Source organism: Hemitrygon akajei, chromosome 2, assembly GCF_048418815.1.
Source record: "Hemitrygon akajei chromosome 2, sHemAka1.3, whole genome shotgun sequence".
NCBI classification, from domain to species: Eukaryota; Metazoa; Chordata; class Chondrichthyes; order Myliobatiformes; family Dasyatidae; genus Hemitrygon; species Hemitrygon akajei.
The window spans coordinates 46,284,299-46,303,287 of record NC_133125.1 but is presented as its reverse complement, the minus strand read 5'-3'; the positions used below and the strand labels follow the sequence as shown (position 1 = coordinate 46,303,287).

General features: G+C 40.1%; 1 protein-coding gene across 2 annotated transcripts in view; it reads left to right on the top strand.

Moving 5' to 3' along the window:
- LOC140741550 (guanine nucleotide-binding protein G(I)/G(S)/G(O) subunit gamma-7-like) overlaps nucleotides 1-18,989 on the top strand; it is a 256,838-nt gene that overhangs the window by 128,983 nt on the left and 108,866 nt on the right. For both annotated transcript variants that reach the window (XM_073071860.1, XM_073071853.1), the window contains exon 3: nucleotides 14,973-15,042. The gene's annotated coding sequence lies outside the window, so the exon portion shown is untranslated. The remainder of the gene's footprint in view (nucleotides 1-14,972; nucleotides 15,043-18,989) is intronic.

Below are 18,989 nucleotides of genomic sequence, written 5' to 3'. Positions count from 1 at the left end.
TCATCAGTGAAGTTGCCTCTAGAAGTGCAGAGATCTTGCTGATCAACTCTGATTATTTTTACTTTATTTTCTCTCTTTTTTTTCCACTTCTTAATCATAAATTTAGTTCCTATATTTTAATTGTCTAATTTTGTTTGTTTGGAATTAATATTTTCAACCTCTGAGTCCTGTGTTATTCAGTGTGTATACTTATCCTTTAGGGATACTGCAGTTCATAATCCTCACAGCAAATTCATTGCTTGATGTTAGTTGGGAAAGCAAATATGCTTAGATCTTTGCTATCCTGTGAAGCATCTTGGCAAGACAGTTATAGCAAATTCCAAACCACCTCGGTTTTCTCAAGACATTCAGTGACACACACTAAATACTGTCTTTGCCAATGATGACCACATCTTAAGGAAGCAGTAAGTAAATTTGGTAGACTCATGCAACATACATTTTGTGAGAAATCAGATGTTCTGAATTGGTGAAATATTTGCCAAAGGGGAACATCTGTGAGTTTTACAAGGTTCATGTGTTTATATATGACTTTTACTCAAGAAATTAACCTTGGATATTTTTTAAACAAGGAGCAATTTTTCATTTAATGTTCCCTATTAAAATGTTGTTTATTCATTAAAGAACTAATAACAACAATTTTCTACTTAACTGGCATTGCTACCATTCCTTGGATTTCTGGATTTCCGCAAGTAAAGACTAAAACTGCATGTAAGCCCATAATTGTTGGACAAGAAACACATTATAACAGAAAATTCGTCTCCATACAGAAAGTAATCCCCTTAAAGAAGGCTGAATCTGTAAAGTGTCTTTTGCAGCATTTTGAATGGAAACGATCCAGTGCAGTGCATCTGGAAAACAATGGTTAACCCTGAAGTTGAGGGCTACAAATGCCTCACTTCCAATAGCACTCATCACTTAAGAAGTGCTCCCCACACCTTACCTACAGAATATCCCCATATGGGACGGTATCTACCATACTCATGTTCTTTTGGAGCCACAATCAGAATCAGGTTTATTATCTCTGGCATGTGATGGGAAATTTGTTAACCTAGCAGCAGCAGTTCAATGCAATACATAATCTAGCAGAAAGAGAGAAAAAAATAATAAATAAAATAAAACATAATAATAAATAAACAAGTAAATCAATTACGTATATTGAATAGATTATTATAAAATGTGCAAAAACAGAAATACTGTATATTTTAAAAAAAGTGAGGTAGTCTCCAAAGCTTCAAAGTCCATTTAGGGATCGGATGAGAGGGGAAGAGGCTGTTCCTGAATTGCTGAGTGTGTGCCTTCAGGCTTCTGTACCTTCTACCTGATGGTAACAGTGAGAAAAGGGCATGCCCTAGGTGCTGGAGGTCCTTAATAATGGACGTTGCCTTTCTGAGACACCGCTCCCTAAAGATGTCCTGGGTACATTGTAGGCTAGTGCCCAAGATGGAGCTGACTAGATTTACAGCCTTCTGCAGCTTCTTTCGGTCCTGTGCAGTAGCCCCTCCATACCAGACAGTGATGCAGCCTGTCAGAATGCTCTCCACAATACAACTATAGAAGTTTTTGAGTGTACAGTCGGCCTTCCATATCCGCGGGTTCCACATCCGGGGTTTCAACCAACCGCGGATTGAAAATATTCGAAAAAATATTCCAGAAAGTTCCAAAAAGCAAAACTTGAATTTGCCGCACATCAAGCATTATGCTGAATCCACGCGAATGAAGTGATGTGTAGGCATACCCTGCTGTAGCCTCCCGCCATTTCACAAATCTTCAGTCTCTCTCCAGCACTCGTCGTCTGAGCATTGTTCGCCTTGTGCCTCATACGTTCACTACTTGTATTGTGAATGAGAGGAAGGAGATTAAGGCTAGTAAGGGATGGCTGGCTAGCTATGTAAAGCGCTACAGCCTCAAGAACTTAAAGATCACAGGAGAATCAGCATCGGCTGATGCCAAGACAGCTTCAGCGTTCCCAGAAGAGCTACAATGGTTGCGTCTGTACTGAACATGTACAGACTTCTTTTTCTTGTCATTAGTCCCTAAACAATACAGTATAACAACTATTTACATAGCATTTACATTGTATTAGGTATTATAAGTAATCTAGAGATGACTTAAAGTATATGGGAGGATGTGCATAGGCTATATGCAAATACTACGCCATTTTATATAAGGGACTTGAGCATCCGCCGATTTTGGTATCCACGGGGGGTCCTGGAACCAATCCCCCGCAGATACTGAGGGACGACTGTATTTGTTGAGATGTCAAATCACTTTGAAGTCCTAATAAAGTATAACCGCTTCTCTTGCCTTCTTTATGACTACATCAATATATTGGGACCAGGTTAAATCCTCAGAGATCTTGACACCCAGGAACTTGAAACTGCTCACTCTCTCCATTTCTGATCCCTCTGAGGATCGGTATGTGTTGCTTCATCTTACCCTTCCTGAAGTCCACAATCAGCTCTTTCGTCTTACTGACATTGAGTGCCAGGTTGTTGCTGCGGCATCATTCCACTAGTTGGCATATCTCACTCCTGTACGATCTGTGAACTATAGTTGATGAACAGCATCCTGACATAGGTGTTTGTGTTGTCTAGGTGGTCTAAATCCATGGGAAGAACCATGGAGATTGCGTCTGCTATTGACCTATTGTGACAATAGGCAAATTGCAATGGGTCCAGGTCCTTGTTGAGGCAGGAGTTCAGTCTAGTCATAACCAGCCTCTCAAAGCATTTCATCACTGTCAATGTGAGTGCTATCAGGCGATAGTCGTTAAGGCAGCCTACATTATTCTTCTTTGGCACTGGTATAGTTGTTGGCTTTTTGAAGCAAGTGGGAACTTCTGCCCATAGCAGTGAGAGATTGAAAATGTCCTTGAATACTCCCGCTAGTTGGTTTTCAGAACCTTACCAGGTACTCCATCAGGACCTTCTGCCTTGTGAGGGTTCACTCTCTTTAAAAACAGTCTAACATCAGCCTCTGAGACAGAGATCACAGGGTCATCAGGTGCAGCAGGGATCTTCACAGCTGTAGTTGTGTTCTCCCTTTCAAAGTGTGCATGGGTGCTGTTGAGTTCATCTGGTAGTGAAGCATCGATGCCATTCATAGTATTGGGTTTCGCTTTGTAGGAAGTAATGTCTTGCAGTCCCTGCCAGAGTTGCCATGCATCTGATATCCTGTGATTTGAACTGGAAAAGACAAAGGAGAATGCAGATGCTGGATTATGGAGCAGAAAACAAAACTCTGGAAGAACTCAGCAAGTCTAACAATATCTGTGAAGGCAAAAGGTGCAGGTCGATTGAAGCAGTATCTTGACTCTAAACATCATCTTAGCTTCACAGGTACTGCTTGACTCACAGTGTACTTTCAACAATCCATTCTTTGATTTGGGCCCAGTAAAGATCTGCATAAAACTGAGATCTCAATCCAGCGATCAGACTGTTGGAGCACTTAAGAGGTCAGCAAAGAAATGGTGGGTGGGAGATTTTACCAAGGTACGTGTTTGTAAAGTAGAGGATAGACGAAGATTTTAGTGCCCAACACTATGGACTTTTTGGAACCATTTTTATTAATTTTCCCAGTTGGACCGGGAACAGTGTCAGTTGATGTAAGCTTGATGTGGTAAGACCGTAAGACATAGAAACAGAATTTGGGCATTTCGCTCCACCATTCAATCATAGCTGTTTTATTTTCCCACTCAACCCCATTCTACTCCCTTCTCCAAATAACCTTTGCCACCTTTGCTAATTAAGTACTTATCAACTGCTGCCTTAAATTTACTGAATGACTTGGCCTCTACAACCATCTGTGACAAAAAATTCTTCCTCTTCTCTGTTCTCATGAGATGTCCTATTCTGAGGCTGTGCCCTCCAGTTCTAGACTCTCCCACTGTTAGAAACATCCTCTGCATGTCCGATCTAACTGGGACATTCAATATTCTGTAGGTTTCAATGAGATTTCCACTCATTCTTTTGAGTACAGGTCCACCCTTTCATTCCCAGCATCCTTGTCCATGTATTATCTGTTCTTTAGGTTCTAGGGTTTTCTGATGGACCTCTACCTTCAGATTCCAGTAGAGATGTTTCTGTTCCCCTGAGAAAAGTTAGAGCTTCAAATTCAGGGAAGTCTCAGAGTTGTGGTTAATTAGCTATTCCATCTCCTGGCCATTCTCACTGAACTAATCCTGAGTCTTCTTCTTGTCTACAAACCAAGTATCTCTTCAAAGCACCAATTATGGCAGCTTTGATGGTACCAATAACCTATAGAAACTCTGAAGCTCCTCTTGACTGGGAGTTGACAAGTGTTTTGGGAGATGTTATCTGTGGAAAGAATCATTTTGTAGAATCCTTTAAAGGATTGACATTGATCCTCTAAACATTTCCAAGCTCTGTTATGAGAGGAGAATACTAGGAGCGCAGAAGAAAAGAAGATGCTTAATTCCTCCTTGATGAAATGAAGTATATTCACTCATTTCTGGAAACATCTCAAAGTATAGTCAAAGAGGAGAAAGGGCATTCTGGATTAGAAAACCTTGATGCCATGGATTAGGAGCATGCAGAGAACTTGTCCTAAACAAGAGAAAATCTGCAAAATCAAAGTAAGGTGAGAGAGGGAAATGGGAATGGGGAATGGTGAAGGAGAAGGGGGGATCAATTACCTTGCAAGCAGAACAAGTGCCACACCTGCCCCTACACCTCCTCCCTCACTACCATTCGAGGCCCCAAACAGTCTATCCAGGTGACACGATGCTTCACCTGTGAATCTGTTGGGGTCATCTACTGTATCCTGTGTTCCTGATGTGGCCTGCTGTATATCGGTGAGACCTGATGTAGATAGAGAGACTGCTTCGCCGAGCACCAGTGCTCCGTCCGACAGAAAAAGTGGGATCTCCTGGTTCCCACCCATTTCAGTTCTACTTCGTGTTCCCATTCTGACATGTTAGTCCATGGCTGCTTCTACTGCCGCAATGAGGCCACACTCAGGTTGGAGGAGTAATACCTTATATTCCATCTGGGTAGCCTCCAACTTGATGGCATGAACATCAATTTCTCAAACTTCCAGTAACTGCCCTCCACTTCAACATTCCCCATTCCTGTTTTCCTCTCTCGGCTTATCTCCTTACCTGCCCATCACCTCCCTCTGATGCTCCTCCCCCTACCCTTTCTTCCATGACCTTCTGTCCTCTCCTGTCAGATACCCCTTACCAGCCCATTATCTCTTTCACCAATTGTATTGAGAGCATCCTGAACAGCTGCATCACTGCCTGGTTCGGAAATTGCACCATCTCGGATCGCAAGAGCCTGCAACGGATAGTGAGGTCAGCTGAGAAGATCATCGGGGTCTCTCTTCCCACCATTACAGACATTTACACTACACGCTGCATCCGCAAAGCGAACAGCATTATGAAGGACCCCACACATCCGTCATACAAACTCTTCCTCCTCCTGCCATCTGGGAAAAGGCCCCGAATCATTCGAGTTCTTACGACCAGACTATGTAACAGTTTCTTCCCCTAAGCCATCAGACTCCTCAATACCCAGAGCCTGGACTGACACCAACTTACTGCCCTCTACTGTGCCTATTGTCTTGCTTGTTATTTATTGTAATACCTGCACTGTTTTGTGCACTTTATGCAGTCCTGGGTAGGTCTGTTGTCTATTTTTTTTTGTCTGTGCTGTTTTTACCTAGTTCAGTGTAGTTTTTGTGCTGTTTCATGTAACACCATAGTCCTGAAAAATATTATCTCCTTTTTACTGTGTACTGTACCAGCAGTTATGGTCGAAATGACAATAAAACGTGATTTGACTTGACTTGACTTGATCTGACTTCCCAGCTCTTTACTTCACCCCTCCCCCTCTCCCATTTCACCTATCACCTACTACCTTGTACTTCTTCCTCGTCTCTCCCACCTTCTTACTCTGACTTTGCATTTCTTTTTTCCAGGCCTGAAACATCAGCTGTTTAGTCTTTTCCATAGATGCTGCATGGTTGCTGAGTTCAGCCAGCATTTTGTGTGTGTTGCTATCATTTATCCTGTAAGCCACCACATGCCCCATTCGTGGAAATGTTTGTTGTCCCAACATTGGGCTCATTAGCTCCTTCAGACCTCTCAAAGCTAGAGTGGACTTCTGAGGGACTGCTTAGAAAGATGTAGAAATCACATTAGTTACAGTAGGATAAGATACACCTATCATAATGCATGATTAATAAACCAATAAGTTCTCCATGTAACCAGCTGCTTTAAATAGATGTCAAATAAATTTTAAACAACACCACTTTAGATATAGCTAATTTTCCAATTCATTCTATAGGAAAAGATAGTTTTATATCATAAAGCATGATGTATCCCAATCATAATATTTCAACCTTAAATAACAGGCAGTGAAGGAAGATTAATCACCAGAATTGTCATGCTCAATGTAACATTACCCACCATATCTGATAGTTCTAGATCAGATAACGTTAATTTCAAGGACACACCAGGTAACCTTCATCAGCTCGTTTACTTAGAATAATTCAGTGATACAGCAGAAGGCATAACTGTCTAATTTATTTGTTTTGTTACTGAATAGGACCAGGTTTTTGGTCTCTAGTCCCACTCGAGAATGAAAATCTAGGCTGAGATTTCACCACATTTAAAGGAAAAGCTGCCCTATCAGGTATGCTCACATTTGGATGAGATGTTAAACAAAGACCATTGTAACACATAACTTGATGTCCACCATGTTGCTCTTTGTGGGAGCTTGCTATGCATATTTTGGCTGCTTCCTTGCAGCAATTACTGCCTTTCAAACGCAGTCGACTCTTTGTAAAGTGATTTGCGAGAACCTGAAATCATAAAAGGCTTGATACAAGTATGTTTTTAATGTTTGACCTCCGAATGCCTTGTAAATTGGCACTGAAGCTGGAAAATATCCCGTATGTTTTTTTTTCCTTGAAGACCAATTTGCAAAATAACTTATTTTGAAACAGGTCTGGCAACCTGACTGATCTTGTTGATGTTAGAACTGTCTGGTTAAATGCGAAACATTGCATTGAGCTACTGATCTCTCAAACTATCACATTACAACTTGAGGCTCTGTCAAGTTAGTAGAGGTACCACCTGTTTCTAGCTTATTAATCTTTGAATTCATTCCTACTCTTTAAGTAAAGGCATAATTATTTGACAAAATATTATTCTTAATTTGTTGATGATCTTCTACTGGTGCATAACATCATTTTATAAAGAACAAAGAGAAAAGACAGAATGGGAGAAGCAGTATAAACAATTTGAAATTTATTGTTCCAAGGCATTACAATGTGTAGCCAGCTGCATGCGCAGAAACCCCTGTGTGCATGCGGAGCATCTTGGGGGTATTATGTCACCTGTGGAAAATGTGAAAGATTGGTAGACAGATGGACCAGTATGATGGAGTATAACATTCTGCAACACATAAAAAACCAAGGCAGCAATTCCCTGTTTCATTCTAAGCTGTTCCTTTACCATTTTCCCCTTATAGACTCATCCTGTACAACAGCCAAACAGAGAGTTCCGTTATATGGACAAACCCATTGTAAAAAGACCTCCATTCAGCCCTCTTTTTTAATTATTAGCAACTTTGAAGATTAATCGGAAAGAACGGCTGAAAGTAAAAAGATTTCACAACAGAGAGTCCAGTCCAGTTGTGTTATGTATTGTAAAAAGCACCGTGTTGGAAATGCCTGCAGACAACAAGGAATATGCAGGCTTGCACTGGGTTGTTTATATATATTTTAAGTGAGATCATGCTTCAACTTTTTTTTCCGAATTAAGACGTTGTTTTAATACTTATTCAGTCATAGAAGTGCCATTTATAAAATGTTCAAATGTGACTGATTATGAATTAAACACTTGAAGTACAGAACTGAGAGTTCACGCAGTATGAACAGACTTCCATGGACATTATATTTGCTTTATTATTAAGCACTGCTACTATATTCAGAAGAAGGATCAGGTTTATTATCATTGATATACACTCAGTAGACACTTTATTAGCTACCTCCTGTACCTAAAAAAAAAGTGGTCTTTTGCTGCTATCCCCTTTCTACTTCTAAGGTTATGCGTTCAGAGACGCTCTTCTGCACACCACTGTTGTAACACTTGGTTATTTCAGTTGATGTCGTCTTCCTGTCAGCTTGAACCAGTCCTGCCATTCTCCTCTGACCTCTCTCATTAACAAGTCATCTTTGCCCACAGAACTGTCACTCACTGTATTTTTTTTTTGTTTTTTGCACCATTATCTGTACACTCTAGAGACTGCTGCACAAGAAAACCCAAGAGATCATCCGTTTCTGAGATACTCAAACCACCCCATGTGGCACCAACAATTAATCCATTGTCAAAGTCACTTCTATCACACTTTTTCCCCATTCTGAAGTTTGGTCTGAACAGCAACTGCAGTTCTTGACTGTGTCTGGCTACTTGTATGCATTGAGTTGTTGCCACAAGATTCGCAGATTAAAAAGCTCAAAGTTTAAAGTAAATTTATTATCAAAATACATATATATCACTGTATGAAAACCTGATACTCGTTTTCTTTCAAGCATACTCAGTAAATCCAAGAACCATAATAGAATCAATGAAAGGTAGCCCTGACCAGGATGGACAAACAATCAACGTGCAAAAGAGAACAAACCTTATACAAATATAAAAAAAAAGATCATAATAAATAAATAGATAGATAGATAGATAAATAGATAGATAGATAAATAAATAAATAAATAAATAAATAGATATATCGAGAACATAAGAAGTGTCCTCGAAAGTGAATCTGTAGGTGTGAGAGCAGTTTAGTGATGGGCTGAGTGAAGTTATCCGCACTGGTTCAGGAGCCTGATAGTTGAGGGGTAATAACTATTCCTGAACCTAGTGGTGTGAATACTGAGGCTCCTGTACCACCTTCCTAATGGCAGCAGCAAAAAGAGAGCATGACCTTGGTGGTAGGGGTCTTTGATGATGAATTCTGCTTTGCTGCACCCTCTCTGTGTAGATGTGCTCAGTGAGGACTTTACCATAATGGACTTGACTATATCCATGACTTTGGTAGGAATTTACATTGAAGGGCATTGGTGTTTCCATACAGGACCATGATGCAACCAGTCAGTATACTCTGCAGCTCACATCTATAGAAGTTTGTAAAGGTTTTAGATGTCACGCCAAATCTTTGCACACTTCTAAGGAATTAGAGGTCCTGCCATTCTTTCTTCGTAATTGTGCTTACGTGCTCAGCCCAGGACAGGTCCTCTAAAATGATAACACTGAGGAATTTGAATTTGCTGACTCTCTCTACTTCTGTTCCCCTGATGAGAACTGGCTCATGGACCTCCAGTTTCCGCCTTTTGAACTCAATAATCAGTTCCTGATTATTTCAGATATTTGCAGTAATGAGCAGGTGTACAGGTTTACCTAATAAAATAGATACTGAATGTATGTTGTGAAATTTGTTTTTTTTTTCAACAGCAGTTTAGTGCAGAAAGGTAGAGCAGTAGATGTAGTGTATATGGATTTCAGCAAAGCATTTGATCAGGTACCCCATGCAAGGCTTATTGAGAAAATAAGGAGCCATGTGTCCAAGGGGACCATGCTTTGTGGATCAGAATTGGCTTGTCTACAGAAGGGAAAGAGTGGTTGTGGACAGGTTGTATTCTGCATGGAGATCAGTAACCAGTGGAGTGCCTCAGAGATCTGTTCTGGGACCCCTTCTCTTCGTGATTTTTATAAATAACCTGGATGAGGAAGTGGATGGATGGGTTAGTAAATTTGTTGATGACACAAAGGTTGGGGTGTTGTGTGGAGGGCTGTCGGCAGTTACAGGGTGACATCAATAGGATGCAAAACTGGGCTTAGAAGTGGTAGGTGGAGTTTAACCCAGATAAGTGTGAGTTGGTTCATTTTGGTAGGTCAAATATGATGGCAGAATATAGTATTAATGGTAACACTGTTGGCAGTGTGGAGGATCAGAGGGTTCTTGAGGTCCGAGTCCATAGCACATTCAAAGCTGCTGCGCAGGTTGACTATGTGGTTAAGAAGGCATACAGTGCATTGGCCTTCATCTATCGTGGGATTGAGTTAAAGAGCCGAGAGGTAATGTTGCAGATATATAGGACCCTGGTCAGATCCCACTTGGGGTACTGTGCTTAGTTCTGGTCACCTCACTACAAGAAGGATGTGGAAACTATAGAAAGGGTGCAGAGTAGATCTACAAGGATATTGCCTGGATTGGGGAGCATGCCTTATGAAAATAGGTTGAATGAACTTGACCTTTTCTCCTTGGAGCAATGGAGGATGAGAGGTGACCTGATAAGATGGTGAGAGGCATTGATCATGTGGATAATCAGAGGCTTTTTCCCAGGGCTGAAATGGCTAACACGAGAGGGCACAGTTTTAAGGTGCTTGGAAGTAGGTACAGAGGAGATGTCAGGGATAAGTTTTTTACACAGAGAGTGGTGAGTGCACGGAATGGGCTGCCAGTGACGGTGGTGGGGGTGGATATGATAGGGTCTCTTAAGAGACTCTTGGATAGATATGTGGAGCTTAGAAAAATAGAGGGCTATGGGTAACCCTAAGTAACTTCTAAAGTAAGTACATGTTCGGCACAGCATTGGGAGTTGAAGGGCCTGTATTGTGCTACAGGTTTTCTGTGTTCTATGTTCTAAAAACATATAATATACAGAATAAAGAAAGAGTCCAAAAACAGACTAACAATGTAGCATTTATAGGTTCACGTTCCATTGAAAAATCAGATGGTGGGGGGAAGAAGCTGTTATTGAATCGTTGAGTGTAAATCTTCACGCTCCTGTTCATTCTCCCTCATGGTAGTATCAGACGTGGTCTAGGTAGTGAGGGTCCTCAGTGATGGATGACACCTACTTCATGCGGAGCCTCTTGAAGATGCCTTCAATGGTGGAGCTGGCTGAGTCTATATCCCTCTGCACCCTCGTGAGATCTTGTGCATGGTTGCCTCCATGCTAAGCTGTGATGCAACCAATCAGAATGCTCTCCACCATATATATGTAGAAATTTGCAAGATTTCTTTGGTGACATACCAAATCTCATGAGGGAGAACTGCTGGCATGCCTTCTTCATGATTACAAAAGTGTTTTAGGCCCAAGATAGATCCTCCAAGATATTGATGCCAAGGAACTTAAAACCACTCATGCTTTCCATTGCTGATCCCTCGATGAGGACTTGGGCTTACTTTCCTGATTTTCCCTTCATAAAGTCCACAATCAATTCCTTCATCTTGCTGACATTGGTTACAAGTTTGTTGTGATACTGCTCAACTGGTTGATCTGTCTCATTCTTGTACACTTTCTTGTCACCTTCTGAGATTCTACCAATAACAATAGTGTCATCGGTGAATTTGTCGGTGTGGATGTACAGTGGCTAAACATGCATCCTTGAGGTGCACCTCTGTTGATTGTCAACAAAGAGGAGATGTCATCACCAATCTGCACTGACTGTGACCTCCCAATAAGGAAATCAAGAATTCAGTTGCAGAGGAAGGTACAGAGGCCCAGAATTCGAAGCTTTGTGATTAATACTGAGGGGGTGGTGGTATTGAATGCCAAGCTATAATAATAAACAGCAATCTAATGTATTTTTGTAAAATGTCTTGGTGCTCCAAAACAGAGTGGAAAGCCAGTGAGATTGCATCTGTTGTTGATCTGTTGTGATGTTAGGCAGATTGCAGTGGGTCTAGGTCCTTTGTCAGAAAGGAGTTAATTCTAGCCATTACCGACCTCTCAAGTACTTCATAAGATAGAAGAACAGAATTAGGCCATTTTGGCCCATCAGGTCTGCTTCACCATTTCATCATGGCTGATCCAGTTTTCCTGTCAGCCCCAATCTCCTGCCTTCTCCCCGAATCTCTTCATACCCTGACCAATCACAAATCTAATCTCTGCTGCCTTAAATGTACATAAAGACCTGGCCTCCACAGCTGCCTGTGGTAAAGAATTCGACAAAATCACCACTCTGTGGCTAAAGAAGTGCCTCCTCATCTCCATTCTAAAAAGACGCCCCTCTAATCTGAAGCTATATCCTCTGGTCCTAGATTCTCCCACCATTAGAAATATCCTATCCGTGTCCGCTCTATGAAGGCCTTTCACCATTTGATAGGTTTCAATTAGGTCACCCCCTCATTCTTCTGAATTCTATTGTGAAAACAAGCCCAAAGCCATCAAACAATCTTCATATGACAAGCTGTTCAATCTTGGAATCATTTTCATGAAACTCCTTTGAACCCTCTCCAGTGTCAACACATCCTTTCTAAGATAAGGGGCCCAAAACTACTCACAATACTCCGTGAGGCTTCAGCAGTGCTTTATGAAGTTTCAATGTTACATCCTTGCTTTTATTTTCTAGTCCTCTTGAAATGAATGCTAACATCGCAATTGCCTTCCTCACCACAGACTCAACCTGCAAACTAACCTTTAGCGAATCCTGCACAAGGACTCCCAAGACCCTTTGCATGTCAATTTTTTGAATTTTCTCTCCATTTAGAAAATGGTCTACCCTTATAGGAATTATAGGAAAGATGTCAACAAAATAGAGAGAGTACAGAGGAGATTTACTAGAATGTTACCTGGGTTTCAGCACCTAAGTTACAGAGAAAGGTTGAACAAGTTAGGTCTTTATTCTTTGGAGCGTAGAAGGTTGAGCATGGACTTGATAGAGGTATTTAAAATTATGAGGGGGTAGATAGAGTTGATGTGGATAGGCTTTTCCCATTGAGAGTAGTGGAGATTCAAACAAGAGGACATGAGTTGAGAGTTGAGGGGCAAAAGTTTAGGGGTAACACAAGGGGGAACTTCTTTACTCAGAGTGGTAGCTGTGTGGAACGAACTTCCAGTAGAAGTGGTTGAGGCAGGTTCGATATTGTCATTTAAAAAAATATTGGATAGGTATATGGACAGGAAAGGAATGGAGAGTTATGGGCTGAGTGCAGGTCGGTGGGACTAGATGAGAGTAGGCGTTCAGCACCAACTAGAAGGGCTGAGATGGCCTGTTTCTGTGCTGTAATTGTTATATGGTTATATGGTTTTATTTCTTCTGCCAAAGTGCATGACCATAAACTTCCCACTTCTTTGCCCATTCTCCTAATCTGTCTAAGACCTTCTGTAGTCTCTCTGTTTCCTTAAAACTACCTGCCCTTCCACCTATCTTCCTATTGTCTGCAAACTTTGCAGCTAAGCCATCAATTCCATCCTCCAAGTCATTTACTTATAATGTACAAAGATGCAGTCCCAGAACAGACTCTTGTGGAAAACCACTACTTGCCGTCAGCCCACCAGAAAAGGCTCCCTTTATTCCCACTCTTTTCCTCTGCTTTACATTGAGGCAGTTCACCCTGCTCTACTTGTGCTTCTTCTCTGATTGCTGCCCTTTTGAAGCAGTTGGGAACCATAGACCACAACAGTGAGAGGATGAAGATGCCCTTGAACACTGGAGCCAACTGGTCACCACCATAAGAAATGGGTACAGGACTATAAGAACATTTCTCATTTTCTCTCAAGTCATTGGGTCCAGGTCCAACCTATTCAACCTTTTGATATCTGTTTCATCACAGGAGTGAACTTAGTGAAAATTCTGTGAGCTACCTGCAATGCCAGCAAATCTCTTCATAAGAGTAAGTTTCAAGAAAAATGCTTCATAATACTTCATAATATGATGCACTTTTCTTGTCTTCTGTTTTGGTTCATTTTAGGTAATTTTATATTCTCATCTGAAAAAGTAAAATCTCCTCGTGAAACCTCAGCAATCCAGGACAAATGTTTCAATTCTGGAAATAGCAGTCATGCTAAAAATAAATGCATTGGCTGATTATTCTTAGCCGATGATGACTAAATGATCACACAAGACAAAAGTAAGCGTTTTCTGTTTTCCATGAATTAACATCAGCAAGCAGTAGCATTCCGTCAAATGGATTTCAATCATAAGGTCTATATCTAACATACAAGGTAGACAGATGCAACTCTCAAAGTAACACTGAGAAGTATTATTGAGTAATATAAATTCAGCACACTGCCTCAGATTGAGTATAAGCAACCACACTTCAAAATTAGGCAAATTAGATTTTGGAAACCAGCTGTTGTGCAATCTATATGAAGTATATAAAGTCTTCCTCGGTTCTCTCTACTGATTCTGAAGTTGTAATAAAGCTACAAAAATATACCAATTGCAAATGTTGAGCTATAATTTTTCCTTCAAGTTTTGTTCAAATTGCTGTCTTCCATACTTATGTTTTTAAAAGTATGCTGTGAGAATGATTCTGTTCAATGGGGATTCTTGAGCAGAGGACCATAGTTTCATAAAAAGGGCCACCTATTTGTTTAGGAAATGAGGAGACAGTCATGACTCTCTGATCTTCTTTACATCAAAGAGCTGCTGAATATATTCAGCACTGTGATAGGTCAAATGTGATTAATCAGTGAATTACTGTCAAATGAAGACAGGAGAATACAGGTGCTGGGATCTGGAACAACAAACAATTTGCTGGAGGAACTCTGCAGTTTAAGCTGTATCGGTGGGAGGAAATAAATTGTCAACATTTTCAGTTGAAACTCTTCATCAAGACTGGGCCTAACAGTGAGATTATTATCAAATGGCTCATTATTTATTATAAATAATCATATGTACTTTAGGCATATCTTAATGTAAAAATTCTCTGACAAAATGTAATAATATGTATGAGAGGTAGAGTTTAAGGAAGTTAATACATCAAGTATTAAGAAGCATTAAAAAGCATAATTTTCATAGATTTGATTCTTTAAAATTTACCTTTAAGTTTTCCATAAATTTTGATAAAAACAGACCTGTTTAGATTAGACATTTTTTGTTAATGTAGTGTGCAAATAGTTTTTTAAATTCAATTAGTATTGCAAAGACAGAAAAATATGTGTGGCTGTCAAAGCTGTTTACTAATTTGACTGAAGTTTCTTTATTTCATCTTCAGTGCTATTCTTTTCGCTGAAATAAGAAACAAAGCAGGAAATCTAGTGGACTGTCCCCAGAACTGTCCTGAGGTAAGCAACTGGGTTTACACTTGGCATAACTCCCTTGAATGCTGATCCATTATTACACTTTTGGTCCAAGGAAAATATTTTCTTAACTAAAATATATTATACAACAAAATTACTAAAATTATCAAAACTTCGCAGCTTACCAGTTTACCAACTTGGCAAATAAATCCAGATAGTTTACCAAACATTGCTTTGAAGTGTGTGTTCGCTTGACTAATGAAAGTGTAATATGTCATTATGTCATTGGTGATCAACCAGTGAGAGAGCAATACCTAATACCGCTGATTCAATTAGCACTCTTTCTTCAGAATAAACCGAGTGCTAAATGAGGTAGCAGTTTAACTGATAGCCAGACAGAGACCACCAGGAAGATATAGTGCTCATTCTCCTATTTTAGGTCAGTTGATATGAGGATCACAGGTCTCTTTTTGCTTCTTGTTAATTATACAATCTGTATCCTTTGTAACAACTGAAGTAAGCCTTTGCCTATCTGACAGCTTATAAATACATTCAGTTTTATTCAGGAATATAAATTTGGAAAAAACACGTTTCTACAAATCCATTTTAATACTTTGGTTGTAACTTGGCTTTCTAGCACCTTTGCCTTGGGTATAGATTAAAAGCATTTTAACGGATTTTACTTCCATAGAACAGCATAGATTGTAAATAATTTCTGATTAAAAATATATTTAGCTTGGACAGTGTGATTTAGCATTAAGTAGAATCATAACCAAATATCTCCAAGGGATTGGGTAACAGGTTGTACATCACATCAAGGCAGTGATTTCAATTAAGTCTTCTGCAACCTGACAAGAAGGATGTTCAAGTCATATTTTTGGACCATGAATTTTAGCAAATACACAATTAGTTGGATGCTGGTGCCAAAACCTTAATGCAATATGAAAGCAACTACAAAAACTTACACTAGCATTTGGTAGGGAGCAATCTAAACATATTTTTAGACTTTGGCCTACTAATCGATGCCGTTTAATATGCTGCTGCAGAGGCATTAGGCAGCAGAAAGTAAATTGGCAACAAAACAAAGGCATGTTCTAGACTTGAGCCTAGTAAATGCTGTAAAACAGCAAGAGAAAGCCGCAAATTTAATAAAAAGTCATGTATTTTAGTTACTGGTTACCCATAGCACTTAATTTTACTGGACAATAGCAAACCAAGGATAAAATATATTAGATAATTCTTCCATCTTTAGGCAGATTCTCATATTTGAGAATTGCATGCTCAACCTCACCTCTGTAGGTTCTGAGGTCAACATAAAACCTGCAGATATTGCCACAGGTAGAACTAAAATGCTTAACAGGGTAGGTACTGCAGTTGGGTACCTTAGGAGATTCTGTGCCACCTTGGCTATTTTTATTGGAATCCCAACAATCAGGAAACTTATCAGCTTCACCCTTAGATGTACCCACTGTGGTGGAGGCCAAGTCCGTGGGTATATATAATGGGGAAGTTGATAGTTTCCTGATCATTCAGGGCTTCAAAGGATATGGCGAGAAGGCAGGTGTATGGGGTTGAGTGGAATCTGGGATCTGCCATGATGGAATGGTGGAGCAGATGCAATGGGCTGAATGGCCTAATTCTGTTCCTACGTCTTATGGTCTTATGGACTTGAGGTTCTTGACATGATCATCAAATGCTGATTCTCCACCTTGAGTGTTCATGGGCCAGGATTTTCCGTGAGATAGTGAGGATTTGGCAGTTTTTTCAAAGAGGCTTTGAGAATACCCTTGAGACCTTTCTCTCTTGACAATCTTTTCCATGATTGAGCTCAGAATATTGCTTTTGTTTTGGGTATTGGCCTGTCCTTCAGAGCCAACTGAACAAAATGGTGGGCATATTGACCTGGGAGAAGTCACTGAATGGAGTGCTGATGGATCTCACCAGTGGTTGGAGGTACCTCTGTAGGTGGTCCAAATCTCAGAAGAGTACAAGAGGTTAAAAAAAGAGTAAACCACAAGTTTTGTCCCAGGTTTGAGATCTTAATCTTCAGTCACCCTTTTTAACAGACAGTGCTGACAATGGTGAATTTCATTGCCATTTTGGAGGAATATTGAAGAGAAATCTGCATCTTCACAATATAATTTGGCAGAAAATTATTTCAAATTACTTTCTCAATCATGCTAAGAGTTTTGATTTTGTTGCTTCTATTTCCATGCAAAGGCATTGAATATTGATGCAAATTTGAAAATCCCCACATACATGACAGAATGAAATTCACTCTCCTGGAAGAACCAGATGGCTAATAGAATAAGTTATGAGGCAAGTAAGCTGGCTTTGTGGGAGTGAGAGAAGAATCTCATCATAAAGGGAGAAGAAGAGTGAACTTCAGTAAGAGCGGAAGAATTGGAAGGCCACCATCATAGTTTGAAGGGGATGGATGAGAGTAATGCAGCAGAAAGTATGGAAGAGAAGAGAAGCAGAGAGTACCAGCATAACCTAAATTATAAATGCATATTACTTATAATATAACAGGTAGGAGAGGAAGAATATGAAAAAGGAACAGTCATGATCACAGACTTCCTGCTGATTTCCTGGCCTATCTAGCAATGGCCACATTATCTATAGCAATGTTTTATTGTTTTACGACATTGAATCACAGTGGATTAAATATGGCTTTTTTTGATACTGGTCAACAGAAAAAAAACTCTTTTGTGTCAAAGTGAAAACAAATCTCTACAAAGTGATCTAAATTAATCACAAATATAAAACACAAAATTAATTGATTGCACTGTGATTCAATGTTGTGAAACAATAAAACATGAAAACTTCCAGGGGAGGTAAATACTTTTTATAGGCACTGTACCAACTACCCTCTGTTGAAAATGTTACTCCTCTCTTCCCTTTTATTTTTCCTCTATTACATGATTTTAATGTCTACCAGTTTTAGACCCCCCCCACCACCTGTGAAAAACACTTTGAATATTTCACCCTACCCAACCGTGTTATGATTTTATATACCTGTATATGTATATTGGTGTTGGCGCGTGGCCAGGTGGTTAAGGCGTTGGTCTGGTGATCTGAAGGTCGCTAGTTCAAGCCTCAGCTAAGGCAGCATGTTGTGTCCTTGTGCAAGGCACTTAACCACACGTTGCTCTGTGATGACACCGGTGCCAAGCTGTACCAACCCTTCCCTTGGACAACATCAGTGGCCTGGAGAGGGGAGACTTGGAGCATGGGCAACTGCCGGTCTCCCATAAAACCCTGCCCAAGCCTGCACCCTGGAAACTTTACAAGGCGCAAATCCATGGTCTCTCAAGATTAACGGATGCCTATATGGTAATTTCTCAGCCTCTGTGTTGTAGGGAAAGAAGGCCATGCATATCCAATCCAAGTAACATCCTGGTGAATCTTATAATAGTATAATGATATGACCTGAGAGGTCTTGTCAGGGTGAATGTGGAGAGAATGTTAACTATTAAGGGGAAAAAACAAGAACTAGGGGTTATTGATTAAATGAAAAATAAAAGGTTTCCTATCTAATAGTCAAAATTACTTCTGTCAGAGGATCGTGAGTCCTCAGAGACTTCTGCCTCAGAAGTGTGGAAGCACTTTGGGTGACTTTTTAATTCAGAGTCGGCAGGGGTAAAATGTTATCGTAGGTAGACAAGAATGCAGAATGCAATTGTTTGTGTCCTATTGTCCTATTGAAGTTATAGTCAGATCAGCCATGGTCTTACGAAATGGCAAGATAGTCTTGAGGACCATATGACTTGCTGCTGCTCCAAATGTCCTACTTTGTAAATAAGTGAATTAGCATTTAGCATATATATTATTGAAGTAAGGCAATGTATCCCCAAGGACTGTTCATCTGCATCTTAAGATGTTAAAGAGGTATCAGTGGAGATGCTGGATGCATCTGTAATTCCAGAGATACTCTTTTGGTTCCCCGCAACTGGAAGTCAGCAAATGCAATATCACTGTTGAAGGGAGAG